The sequence below is a fragment of the Corythoichthys intestinalis genome, chromosome 15 (genome assembly GCF_030265065.1).
Source record: "Corythoichthys intestinalis isolate RoL2023-P3 chromosome 15, ASM3026506v1, whole genome shotgun sequence".
Taxonomy (NCBI): domain Eukaryota; kingdom Metazoa; phylum Chordata; class Actinopteri; order Syngnathiformes; family Syngnathidae; genus Corythoichthys; species Corythoichthys intestinalis.
In genome coordinates, this window is record NC_080409.1 from 16,464,428 (window position 1) to 16,477,640 (window position 13,213).

General features: G+C 39.4%; 1 protein-coding gene across 3 annotated transcripts in view; it reads left to right on the forward strand.

Moving 5' to 3' along the window:
* arhgef10 (Rho guanine nucleotide exchange factor (GEF) 10) overlaps positions 1-13,213 on the forward strand; it is a 94,124-nt gene that overhangs the window by 10,242 nt on the left and 70,669 nt on the right. The window lies entirely within an intron of this gene.

Consider the following 13,213-nt stretch of genomic DNA (forward strand, 5'->3'; position numbering starts at 1 on the left):
TCGTTCCGCGCATGCGTTAATTGCGTTAAATTGTTCACATAATTTTTAAAATTAATCACGTTAAAATATTTGACGCAATTAACGCACATGCCCCGCTCAAACATTAAAATGACAGCACAGTGAAATGTGTACTTGTTGTGTTTTTCGGAGTTTTGTCGCCCTCTGCTGGCGCTTGGGTGCGACTGATTTTATAGGCTTCAGCACCCATGAGTATTATGTAAGTAATTATTGGCATCAACAATGGCGGGCTACTAGTTTATTTTTTGATTGAAAATTTTACAAATTTTATTAAAACGAAAACATTAAGAGGGGTTTTAATATAAAAATTCTATAACTTGTACCAACATTTATCTTTTAAGAACTACAAGTCTTTCTATCCATGGATCGCTTTAACAGAATGTTAATAATGGTAATGCCATCTTGTTGATTTATTGTTATAATAAACAAATACAGTACTTATGTACCGTATGTTGTAGAGGTGTGCAAAATTTCCGATTCTTAGATTATTCGCGATTCAGCCGTGGAAGATTCGAGAACGATTCACAAACATCCAAATTCCGATTATTGAAATATGCCAAGTAAAGCGGGAAGTACAACACACTCAGCGCGCCGCGCGGTCTTCGGGAGCAATGAGGAAGAACGGAGCGAGAGTAGCTAAACATCATGCTTCTCATTACCCGGCCCGTCGGGTAATGCCAATGCTCAACTCACGGCTCTAGCTCAACTCATGCCACGTTATAAAAAAAACACAACATACCTGACTGCTGCCGAAAAGCTGCTACAAAGTACATCCAGTGGCAGCCACATGTTTACGGTAGATATCATTTATATAGGACGATTAATTACGATTAATTAATTTTTCAGCTGTAATTAACTCGATTAAAAATTTTAATTGTTTGACACCCCTAATAAATAAATAAATAAATAAATATTTTTTTTCTTTCTTTCTTGGTATCGGGTGATGATATTGGCAGATTCTCAAAATTGGTTGACTCAGACTCGGGTGCAAAAATATGCGATCGGGACATCCCTACTTGTGATGTCATGTTAAAATATCAGTGTTTGGTCTGGGCCTGTGGCTTACTAACTGGGCTTGCATTCTTATTCAACTGCCTAATTTTTAATCCAATTCTGTATTTGGTAAAACTTAACAATAATAACTCCCGCGTGCCTTGAAGTAAACATAGCTGAATTGTAAGTATTCTTCATCTAATTGAAGACATTTGTTTAGACATGACATCAGAGCTGTAAGACATGCAATAATTTCTTCTAATATATCCCAATTTTAGAGCTAAATATCGTACTAGTCACATCAATTAGGTCCACAAAAATAGCTTTCAGAGGATGCAAGATAACATGGTGATCTTGAATGCTGATTGTCTACATGTAGCTCCATGGTTATTTTTAGAAACCACAAAACATGTCAGGCTTCCCACCCTACTTGACGTCAGTGTTTGAAGCGTTTGGTGCAGATTTTCTTCATGGTTGATCCCAGTATGAGCCACAGAACTTTGTTTGTATTTATTTATTTATTGATTGATTCCAGGTCTAACTGTTGTACACCTGTTGTATGTCATATTAGTTGGAGCAATAAATTATGACTACATAGTTAATTTCTTTGCTTTGTATCTACTTTCATTTTGTTCTATTCTGAGCACATTTGTCTTAACCACATGCTCCCCCACTACAGTCCAGGTCAGGCCAAGGAAACAAAACAACAGAAAGGGCTTACTAAGGCTGCTCAGTTGTTTGGACAGTTTTTACTGTTCACTTGCCAACTTGAATCCCCATAAAGTTCTGATTTGTTAGAAAATAAGTCAAATCTGCCTTTTTTCAAAAATGTTATTTTTGGGCTTGACACTTAACTTACAGAAACATCAGGTATAGTAAATAAATATCTCAATCAAGTAATAATTAACTTAAAATCCTGCTTTTGAAGTGGCTAAATTGTTACGCTGTCTGCAACGGTCACATCCCCCCTTAAATATAGATGACTTCCTTCAACTGTCAATTCTATGTACCGTATTTTTCGGACTATAAGTCGCAGTTTTTTTCATAGTTTGGTTGGGGGTGCGACTTATACTCTGGAGCGACTTATGTGTGAAATTATTAACACATTATTATATCATTTCACATGTCATTTTGGTGTTTTGGAGTGACACTGACGGTGTGGTAAACTTGTTAGCATTTTCTCTATGCCATAGTTATCTGAACAACTCTTAATAGCTATGTTACGTTAACATACCGGCCACGTTCGCATTTCGTTGTTCATACATCATGCAACATTATCATACTGTACACTTATTCAGCATGTTGTTCTCGATTGTATTTTTATTTTAATTTGCCTTTCAAGATGACATACCTGTTTTTGTGTTGGATTTTATATAGTAAATTTCCCCCAGAAATGCAACTTATACTCCGGTGTGACTTATATATGTTTTTTCCCTCTTTGTTGGCCATTTTATGGCTGGTGTGACTTATACTCAGGTGCGACTTATAGTCAGGAAAAATATGGTAGCCAAAAATTTTTGTTGTTACTTTAATCCTACGCAGTTACAGCGATTTGATTATAACACATGTTGTAAAAGCCTTGAATAGTCTTGATCCAATCAATACCACTCTCTAGCCCACGCTTGGTTTTAGGGCTTTCCGCCCATATGTGGAATACAACTTGTCATTAAGTGCATTCCCCTCAAAAAGCAGTTGTAAAGCGGGGCTTTATTTGTGAGTGATCTCCAGATGGTGTAAATGTCAAGTAATGGGATGGGTACTGACACAGTTGCTTCAATTCTCTCAGGAATGACGTATGGTGCTCAAGAATTAGTTTGATAAGGACTCAAATTAATATGATTCATTCTTAAGGCAAGGCAAGGCAAATTTATTTATATAGCACAATTCAACACAAGGCAATTCAAAGTGCTTTACATCACATGAAGACCATAAAAATCACATTTAAATCAACACAACGTAAAAACCAAGACAAAAGATCGCATTTAATCACAGAATAAAAATAAATAAATAAAAATAAAACAAAAATAAAAATAAAGCAAAAACTACTACTAATAATAATCATTGAAATCAGCAATGGAGATAAGCACAAGAGGAATAGAAGGCAGGTAGGTTGAAATATATAGACAGTTATGGATATGCAGTGCCAAACAAAAGCGTTTTTAGCCCTGATTTAAAGGAGCTGACAGTTTGAGCATACTTCAGACGTTCGGGTAACTTGTTTCAGAGGTGAGGAGCATAATAACTAAATGCTGCCTCACCCTGCTTGGTTCTTGTTCTTGGAACATGCAGAAGACCGGTTCCAGACGACCTTAGGGGTCTAGATGTCTCATAGGAATCTAACAAGTCAAGCATGTATTTTGGTCCAAGGCCATTAAGTGTTTTGTAGACGAGCAGTAGTATTTTATAGTCTGTCCTTTGACTCACTGGAAGCCAGTGTAGCGATTTCAAAACCGGTGTAATGTGGTCCAGCTTCCTTGTATTTGTGAGGACTCTGGCTGCAGCATTCTGTACTAGCTGCAGCTTCCTGACTGATTTTTTATCAAGACCTGTAAATATACCGTTGCAGTAGTCCAATCTGCTGAAAATGAATGCATGCATAAGTTTTTCCATGTCTTGTTGAGTCAGAAGCCCCTTAATTCTGGTTATATTTTTTAGGTGGTAATAAGCGGATTTAGTGACTGACTTTAGATGGCTATCAAATTTTAGGTCTGAGTCAATAATTACGCCAAGGTTTCTGACTTGATTTGTAGCTGTAAGTGACATTGTGCTAAGTTGGCTGCTTATCTTTGACCTTTCCTTTTTTGGCCCAAAAATGATCACCTCTGTCTTCTCCTCATTTAACTGGAGAAAATTCTGGCACATCCATTCATTGATTTGATGAATGCATTTACTCAGGGAGACTAAGGGACTATAATCATGTGGGGGACACAGAAATGTACAGTTGTGTGTCATCTGCATAGGCGTGATAGGAGATGTCATACTGTTCCATTATCTGAGCTAACGGAAGCATATAGATGTTAAATAAGAGTGGTCCAAGAATTGACCCTTGAGGGACTCCACACGTGAATTTGGTTCGTTCTGACTGATAGTTTCCAATTAACACAAAGAAATCCCTATCATGTAAATAGGATGTGAACCACTGAAGAATAGTGTCAGTAAGCCCTACCCACTGTTCCAATCTGCTGAGTAGTATGTTGTGATCAACCGTGTCAAATGCGGCGCTGAGATCCAATAGTAGCAGAACAGATGATTTGCCTGCATCGGTATTCCGACGAATATCATTTAGGACTTTGATAAGCACGGTCTCGGTGCTGTGTTGTGGCCGAAATCCAGACTGAAATGAGTTAAAAAGATTGTTTTGCATCATAAAAGTCTGGATCTGTTCAAACACAACCCTTTCGATAATTTTCCCCAGGAATGTCAGATTTGATATTGGCCTGTAATTACTAATGGTTTAGGCATCCAGATTAGGTTTTTTTGGAGAGGTTTTATTACTGCAGTTTTTAAAGTCTGAGGAAACTCTCCTGTTTGGAGGGAAGTATTTATAATCTGAAGTATGTCTGGGGCTATGCAATGAAAAACAGTTTTGAAAAAGTTTGAAGGAAGGATGTCAAGGCAGCATGTTGTGGGCTTTAATTTCGACACAATTTCTGTTAAAGTGGCATAGTCCAAGAGGCTAAACTGTCTAAGATTGACGTGGGGGACATTTTGGGAGGCGTTTAGTGTAACATTTGTTAATCCGGAGTTGCACACAGTCTGTCTAATCTTTAGTACTTTGTGTGTAAAGAATGCTGCAAAATTATTACAGGACACCTCAGATGCCAATTCCTGAGGTATTGATGCTTGTGGGTTTGTCAGTTTGTCAACAACAGAAAATAGTGTGCGAGTATTGTTGATGTTTCTACTAATGATCTCTGAAAAATATGATTGTCTAGCATTTTTCAGTTCCTGGTTGTATTTGCGAAGACTCTCTTTGTAGATATCATAAAAAACTAGGAGTTTGTTTTTTCGCCATCTGCGTTCTGCTCGTCTACAAACTTGCTTTTGTTTTATAGCTAGTATGGCATTTCTCCAGGGTGACCTCTTCTTTCTTGACAAAGTTTTTGTCTTAATCGGGGCAATAGTGTCCATTACAGTCATCACACTGGAACTGAAACTATTTACAAGTTCTTCCACTGGAGCTATTGTAGGGTTTAATGATGAGGCATAGGCCTGTGTGAATAACGCACATGTGTTATCACTTATGTAACGCTTCCTAATCACCTCTGTAATTGGTAACATGATCTTGAATGCAGAACTTCCTAAGAGGTCACATAACAACTTTTTTGTATGAATTCTTTTTATTATTTGGGCCTGATTTTACTTTAAGTTACATTAACTAGTGGTGGAGAAAAAAATGATATTGCTTGATAATTAATGGTTGCACTCTCTGTCACAATAAATAATCGGTAGTAGGGGATGACACGATCGCATATTTTTGCACACGAGTCCGAGTCACCTGATTTTGATAATCTGCCGATACCGAGTCTTAATCCGATTCAGAAAAAAAAAAGTTCCAAACATGTCACTGTCCCACCCTGCCGCCTTCATAACGTGAATTATTTTTAAACAAGAAAAATTTAGAAAAATACTTGTCTTTATTAAATGCTTCATTGAGTGAGTCCACTCAGGCTTTGATGCTCACACTGCTGAGAACAGACTCTCACTTACACAATGAGTTGTCACTAGGCCTGAACAATATTGGCAAAAACTATCATTGTGGTTTTTGGGGAGTTTGCAGTATTATATTGCGATATTAAAACGAGAAACTTTTCACCGAATAACTTGAATAGCTCCGTCCGGGACAGCTGCACTGTTGACGAAGAAAAACAGTTTGGTCGCGCTGCCTAGCAGGAGGGAGAGTGAGACACTGTGGTGCTGTATGAGCATGAAGGAGAAAAACATGAATGTATGTTGTTTTTAAATTCCGATGCTCTGAAAAATGGCGCCATCGGCCCTAATTTTTATAACTCAGTTTAATCCAGGATCTGCACACTTGCTGTGTTCATGAAGTAAAACAGAAGTTTAAATGTTGAAAAAAAGAAAAAAAAATTGCATGTCCTGCGATGTGACTATTGCGTATGTGCACATTGCGATGGCGATGTTCAAACAATATATTGTGCAGGCTTAGTTTCCACAGCAAACTTATGCAAGTTTAACGATGATTGACACATTTTTGCATTTGATCGCAAAGCTACCAAACCTGTCAATCATCATTAACTTGAAGTACCAAACGCAAGCTGGACATTTGGCCGCTGAAACTGAACGATATTGGAAAAAACTTACATTGCGACTTTTTGGGGGTTTGCTATATATAGACCCTACCCACCGACGTCACAAAACCACGTGCTCGCTGTATGGTTCCGCCCACTTGTCCGTCATTTTGTCTCTGTATTAGCATTGGTTTCAATTGATCGAGGAATTTAAAATGCATTTCATGGAAGACCCGGTGCTTTCTGATGCCGTAAACTCACTGGATGTGTTGCATAAAAGGCGTTATGTGGAAAAGCTTCGTTCTATACAGTCGCCAGATCCATATTTGATGCCCAAATCGATGTTTTTCGACCCACTGTCTTCGCCCTGTCTGCCTGACATCTGCTACGCTGATATTTACAATTATCTTGTCCACACAAAATCAGCCTATTCTCACGAAAATTTGAAAAACTTCAAGAGCTTGGAGGCTTATAAATACTTCGTTGCTGGTTGGGTGAAACAGGTCCTCGTCCACGAAAATTCGGCAGGAATCTATCTTGTGCTTGGAAAGGTGAGTTACGAAATTTTCAATTCAAAATCTTTTGTTATTGCTAACATCCACTGTCAAGTCTAATGTATTTCATGTCGTTTGTCAATGGAGTTAAGGCTTTTAATGTTTATATGGTTTAGCGATAGCACTCTCACTACATACATACGTGTATGTTGTCGGCGATTAGCCTAACAATGATCTTAATTGTGGTTATTTGTCAGCCCAAAACCCTCTAAGTATATCTTAAATGCATCTTACCGGATATAAAATGACTACTACATAGTCTGTGGTGATTTTTTGGTGCCCAGTTTTCACGTCGAATTGCAGCCGTCCATTTCGCTCTCCTCTTTGGATCCCTCGGAATACGGTAAAACTTCAAGTCTCTCCTTCCATCTTCTCTGTTAGTGCAACCAACAGCCACACACGCCTTCACCATTTTGATTATTAATGTTAAGGAGCAGAAAAACACGCCGTAAATAGGAGGAATGTATGTAGCCGTAACAGGTTAACACTATTTTTTGACGGACAATTGGGCGGTACCATTCAGGAGAGCGGAGTTGTGACGTCACGTGGGTAGGGTCTATTGCGATATACACTCACCGGCCACTTTATTAGGTACACCTGTCCAACTGCTCGTTAACACTTAATTTCTAATCAGCCAATCACATGGCGGCAACTTAGTGCATTTATGCATGTAGACATGGTTTAAGACAATCTGCTGCAGTTCAAACCGAGCATCAGTATGGGGAAGAAAGGTGATTTGAGTGACTTTGAACGTGGTATGGTTGTTGGTGCCAGAAGGGCTGGTCTGAGTATTTCAGAAACTGCTGATCTACTGGGATTTTCACGCACAACCATCTCTAGGGTTTACAGAGAATGGTCCGGAAAAGAAAAAATATCCAGTGAGCGGCAGTTCTGTGGGCAGAAATGCCTTGTTGATGCCAGAGGTCAGAGGAGAATGGCCAGACTGGTTCGAGCTGATAGAAAGGCAGCCGTGACTTAAATAACCACCCGTTACAACCAAGGTAGGCAGAAGAGCATCTCTGAAAGCACAGTACATCGAACTTTGAGGCAGATGGGCTACAGCAGCAGAAGACCACGCCGGGTAACACTGCTTTCAGCTAAGTACGGGAAACTGAGGCTACAATTTGCACAATCTCATCGAAATTGGACAATAGAAGATTGGAAAAACGTTGCCTGGTCTGATGAGTCTCGATTTCTGCTGCGACATTCGGATGGTATGGTCAGAATTTGGCGTCTACAACATGAAAGCATGGATCCATCCTGCCTTGTATCAAAGGTTCGGGCTGGTGGTGGTGGTGTAATGGTGTGGGGAATATTTTCTTGGCACTCTTTGGGCCCCTTGGTACCAATTGAGCATCGTTGGAACGCCACAGCCTACCTGAGTATTGTTGCTGACCGTGTCCATCCCTTTTTAACCACAATGTACCCAATTTCTGATGGCTACTTTCAGCAGGATAATGCGCCATGTCATAACGCTGGAATCATCTCAGACTGGTTTCTTGAACATGACAATGAGTTCACTGTACTCAAATGGCCTCCACAGTCACCAGATCTCAATCCAATAGAGCATCTTTGGGATGTGGTGGAACGGGAGATTCGTATCATGGATGTGCAGCCAACAAATCTGCAGCAACTGTGTGATGCCATCATGTCAATATGGACCAAACTATCTGAGGAATGCTTCAAACACCTTGTTGAATCTATGCCATGAAGAATTGAGGCAGTTCTGAAGGCAAAAGGGGGTCCAACCCGTTACTAGCATGGTGTACCTAATAAAGTGGCCAGTGAGTGTATGTTGCAATATTAGCTAGAAGAACTTTCACCAGATGACTTGAACAGGTTTGTTTAGGAAGATTTTGGTTGACTCCGCATGACCACATTGTGTTCATATTATATAGTTTGCTCCAGGCTAAGGGGCTTAATCTGTGAATTATGAAGATTGATGTATGTGAAAGGGATCCAGGAGGCCACGTCTCAACGCACTTTCTGCTTTTATGAAGCATAACAAAAGTTTACGTGTTCAAAAAAAACAAACAAAAAAAACAATTGCACGAACTGTGATAGAACTATTGCGCATGCACATATCGCGATATTCAAACGATATATTGTGCAGGCCTATTGGCCGCGCTGCTTAGCGGGCGGGATGCTGAAAGGCTGTGGCGCTGTACGAGCATGAAGCAGAAAAACATATATATATTATTTTAATTAAAAATCCTTTTCACCCGATTCTGATCCTTTGAAAAATGGCGTGATCAGGCCAATTTCCGATCACGTGATTGGATCGCGACATCCATAATAATATACACTCAGCAGGAAAACAGTACATTAATTTCAATTTGTTAAACTCACCTGGACGCCACAAACTGTACGTAAGTATGTATGCTTAAGACGACACCACGCTAAAAGCTAATGCTAATGCAAACGCTATGCTAACACTACAAGTTACATTTAGTGGTTGATGATTACTCAGCATGGACCTTTTTAAAGTTAAATGAACATATGGCATATCTAGCCAAGATAAGAAAACAAAACTTACCGGGCAGCACAAAAAAATCACAAAAGGCAAGCCTGGCGAGGACACCAGTGAGTAAGCGTGTGTGTGTGTGGTCGTGTTGGGGGGGGTGGGGGGGGGGTGCAGCACGTCACGTAAGTGACATGACCAAACATTGCTATGATGCGTGCTAACTAGCAGTGTTGTTAATAACGGCGTTACAATATAACGGCGTTACTAACGGCGTTATTTTTTTCAGTAATGGGTAATCTAATTAATTACTTTTCTCATCTTGGCAACGCCATTACCATTACTGAGGACGGAAAGGCATGCGTTACTATGCGTTACTATATTGGTCGAAAAGTCTGAGGGAGACGGACTCACCGAGACGACGGAGCAGGAGTATGGAGGAGGCAAGAAAGTTGTGACGCCGAGCAAACGCGATGCTAGGTAGCTCCAATAATACATGTTGTAGCTGATAGCTAGTACAAACTACGCGCGTATGTTATGGTAGATATGGTAGACATGATAGATATCACATGTACTGTACATAGATATAACTAGATGCAAAATGACAGACATGGCACTAAATGAGTTAGTAGACAGCCGCCATCTTAAAGCAGTACTTTTTAGGACGGCTCTGTTGTAGAGAACCTTCCTAGCGAACCTAAGTAACTTTTTAACTTCTAAATCGGCAAAATCTTGACTTGAATCTATCTTTAAATGATGAAACAGTTTTAAAACTTTCATATGTCGAAAGTAGAGAGAAGGGAACTAATGCAATAATGGGAGCAATTTTAACAACTTTTAACAGCTGATTCAGGGTAAAGGGTAAATTAGGGTAAAGAATTGGGCTCGGGCCAATTGTACCAAAAACCTTCACAAAAAACTTCACATAGTGTGGCCAATGTTTTTTTGGGAGAAGTAATTTGTAACTATAATGAATTACTTTTTTTCAGTAAGATTAACAACACTGCTAACTAGACACATGGTAAGAAAATGTCACACATTGTGAACTCATGACGGAAACTGGAGAATTTTCATCTCGTTCTTGTATTGCCAGATGAAAACTTTACTGGCATTCGTCTTGTTATGTTTAAGTCTCTGAAGAACCGTTTTTAGCTCATCATTGTAACATCATCATCATTAAAAAATTGTTCGGCGACCAAATATTTTCGTTATAGTCATCATTGACGAAACCAACACTGGCCTTCATGCTATAGTTTATTTTTGGTCATGCATGAACAGGATACCATAACGGGTATAGAACATGGATGAATGGGTGTGTGTGATTTTCGTAACTATAGTATGATTAGCCCAATTAAATTCTTATGTATTTTGAGTTTTTACAGAGGTTTTTGGAAATGTAGAGATGAAGAATTTGTCTGCTTTACGCCAACAGCACAGATGTTTTCCTGTCTGAAGCAGCTCAGTGATCCTAACATGTAATCACATGCTCAGCTGAGTCTGTCATCAACATGGGGTTGTCGGGGTTGTCTTTAACTTTCCCTTTTAGTAGCTTCAATTGATTTTTCGGGTTTCTATTAATGGTGTTGCTATACTGTATATTCCTTGGACCCTTGCTCAGTTGTCTTAAAGATATGTTGATGTGGAAGATGAAAAGTTTGAATATTTTTTTCTCTGACAAAGAGGAAAAGCAGCAGGGATCAAAGACAGCTCAGGCTTGGTGGAATCTGAGAGAAAATATTTGACTTGTAATGACATGGTACTCAAAAGTCATGTTTTCTCTTCACAACTGTGTAACTTCTCTTCCTCGTTTATAAATCAAACACATATATCTTTGCTTCCCTTGCCCACTTCTCATCCCCTCATTCCCTGTGCTAGAGAATTCAATAGATAGACGAGTTTCCCTGTCAGGATTTTGTTTGGACTTGGCTGTTCATTGTCACACCAAAGGAAGCATGTCATTTTGACGTCCAATCAGTTTTTAGTGTCAAAATGAACTGGACGTCAATGGCAGCCAATGAGCTAACATAGACACTATTGTAGTGGAAGATTTAGGTAGCAACCTGTTGTTGTTGTTTGTTGTTTATTTTCCAGCAGTGACACATTTTAACCCTTTAAGGTCCGGGCCTATTTTGTCAAATGTTGCATGCTTTTGATGTTGCCTTTATATTTCAAAGAAAGAATTGTTCATAATGGCCTTGTTGGGGCCGTTTTTTCAGGACGCCATAACTTTCACGTGCGAACTGTTGTTTTCACTAACCAAATATTATCAATATATTGGACCTAAAAAGACAACAACAACAACAAAAAATTGTCAAAATTTGTAATATTGATGTCAAATTGACAACCGAGCATGTTGACAGCTCAACGAACTGTTTTGAAGCTTGATACAATTTTTCAACTTGTTAGGATAAACATTCAAATAAGACTGAATAGTTTTATCTTATAATTTAACAGAAACAGAAGGTATGGACTTAGGCGTTTTTTGCCTTTGCTGTCACTCTTCTTACTTGCCGACTCATCTGAAGAAAACGACGATAAATCTGGCCCATCCCCTTTGTCTAGTTGATGAAATAACGCAATTGCTTGCGCTAAATTTCGATTCATTCTGCCACAAAGTCGCTCACTAAATGCAACCGGCCGTCACTTGCTACCTCACCTCCGCCTACCTCTCGTTGGGTGCTGCGTCGCTTCCTTCCTTTGTGACCTAACAATGGCACCTGGGATATGTAGTTTTTCGTGGAGCTGTCAGTTTTGAAAAAGGACAAGAAATGATAAAAATATGGACATAAACACATGGTCCATACAGCCTTTTAATGTTTATTTATGAGGGTAATAAAACTCTGAAACTCAAATCACATTACCTCCCGTTTTACTTGGTTGATTGACTTCAAGTAAAAACGAGAGTGAGCCTCAACTTCATCACTTTCAAACGAGACCAACCAGTGGCACATGAGTGACGTAATTACAACGTGACAAGGCTTCAAAGATGGCATCCGGCAGGACACGCCCACATGCCCTGCGACTTTAAATGGTTAAAATGACATCCTTATTCTTGGCGGGAGCATATCGATAACCTTTTGAGATACAAACTATCGCGGTATATAAACATTTCAATATATTGTCACACCCAAACGTGCCACCTATCAAGACACTTGTTATTTACTTTATATATTTTGATGCTCATGGCATTATGCGAGGCCTGTTTGAATAAAATGTCTATTTTTTTGGCCAAATATATGCTGGCCAAGACTTAGTGTCATAAGGATGGATTGATTATTTTTATACGATAGGTGCACCTAATGAACCAAATAATGAGCAGTCGTCCTTAGTCTCGATTTGTGTACTAGTGTTGCCTCCCTCCGCTTCCTTTGTCCAAACTGCTTATCCTCAGTCTGTACAGTACATACTCTACCTTATAGCGATCACACTATATCTACCAGTCACCCTACTCTCTGCAGACACTGGCCCTCTGTTCACATTCTCCCTTCTGGCCTTGTGCCCTATATATTGGGCGGAGGACAGAGAAGCGGTAGATTTCACATTACTTGCAGACAAAACAAGCTTTCACACTCACAAAGAGTTTTCTTGCTGGCTGTGTCCTCATCATGTAGCTTTGTTTTCCACTGTGTTTGACACTTGGCGACTTCTGTTGTATTCTGCAAAATAGGATTAAAACGTGCAGCAACAATTACTGCTTTATGCTGCAACAAAATGATGTCATTGCCTAGTAATTCACTCTTCAGGGTCATAAGAAGCTTTTTTTTTTTTTTGTTCGTTCGAGCCATTAAATACAAAGTGTTACCTCTGGTTGTGAATGAACAAAGATTCTGATGCTGATGAATGCAGTGCCTCTAATGCATGCAGTTCTAAATGAACATTTCACTTGTCCGTTGTCAGCATGTACAAGACACTTGCCCTGGCCCTGCATCTATCAC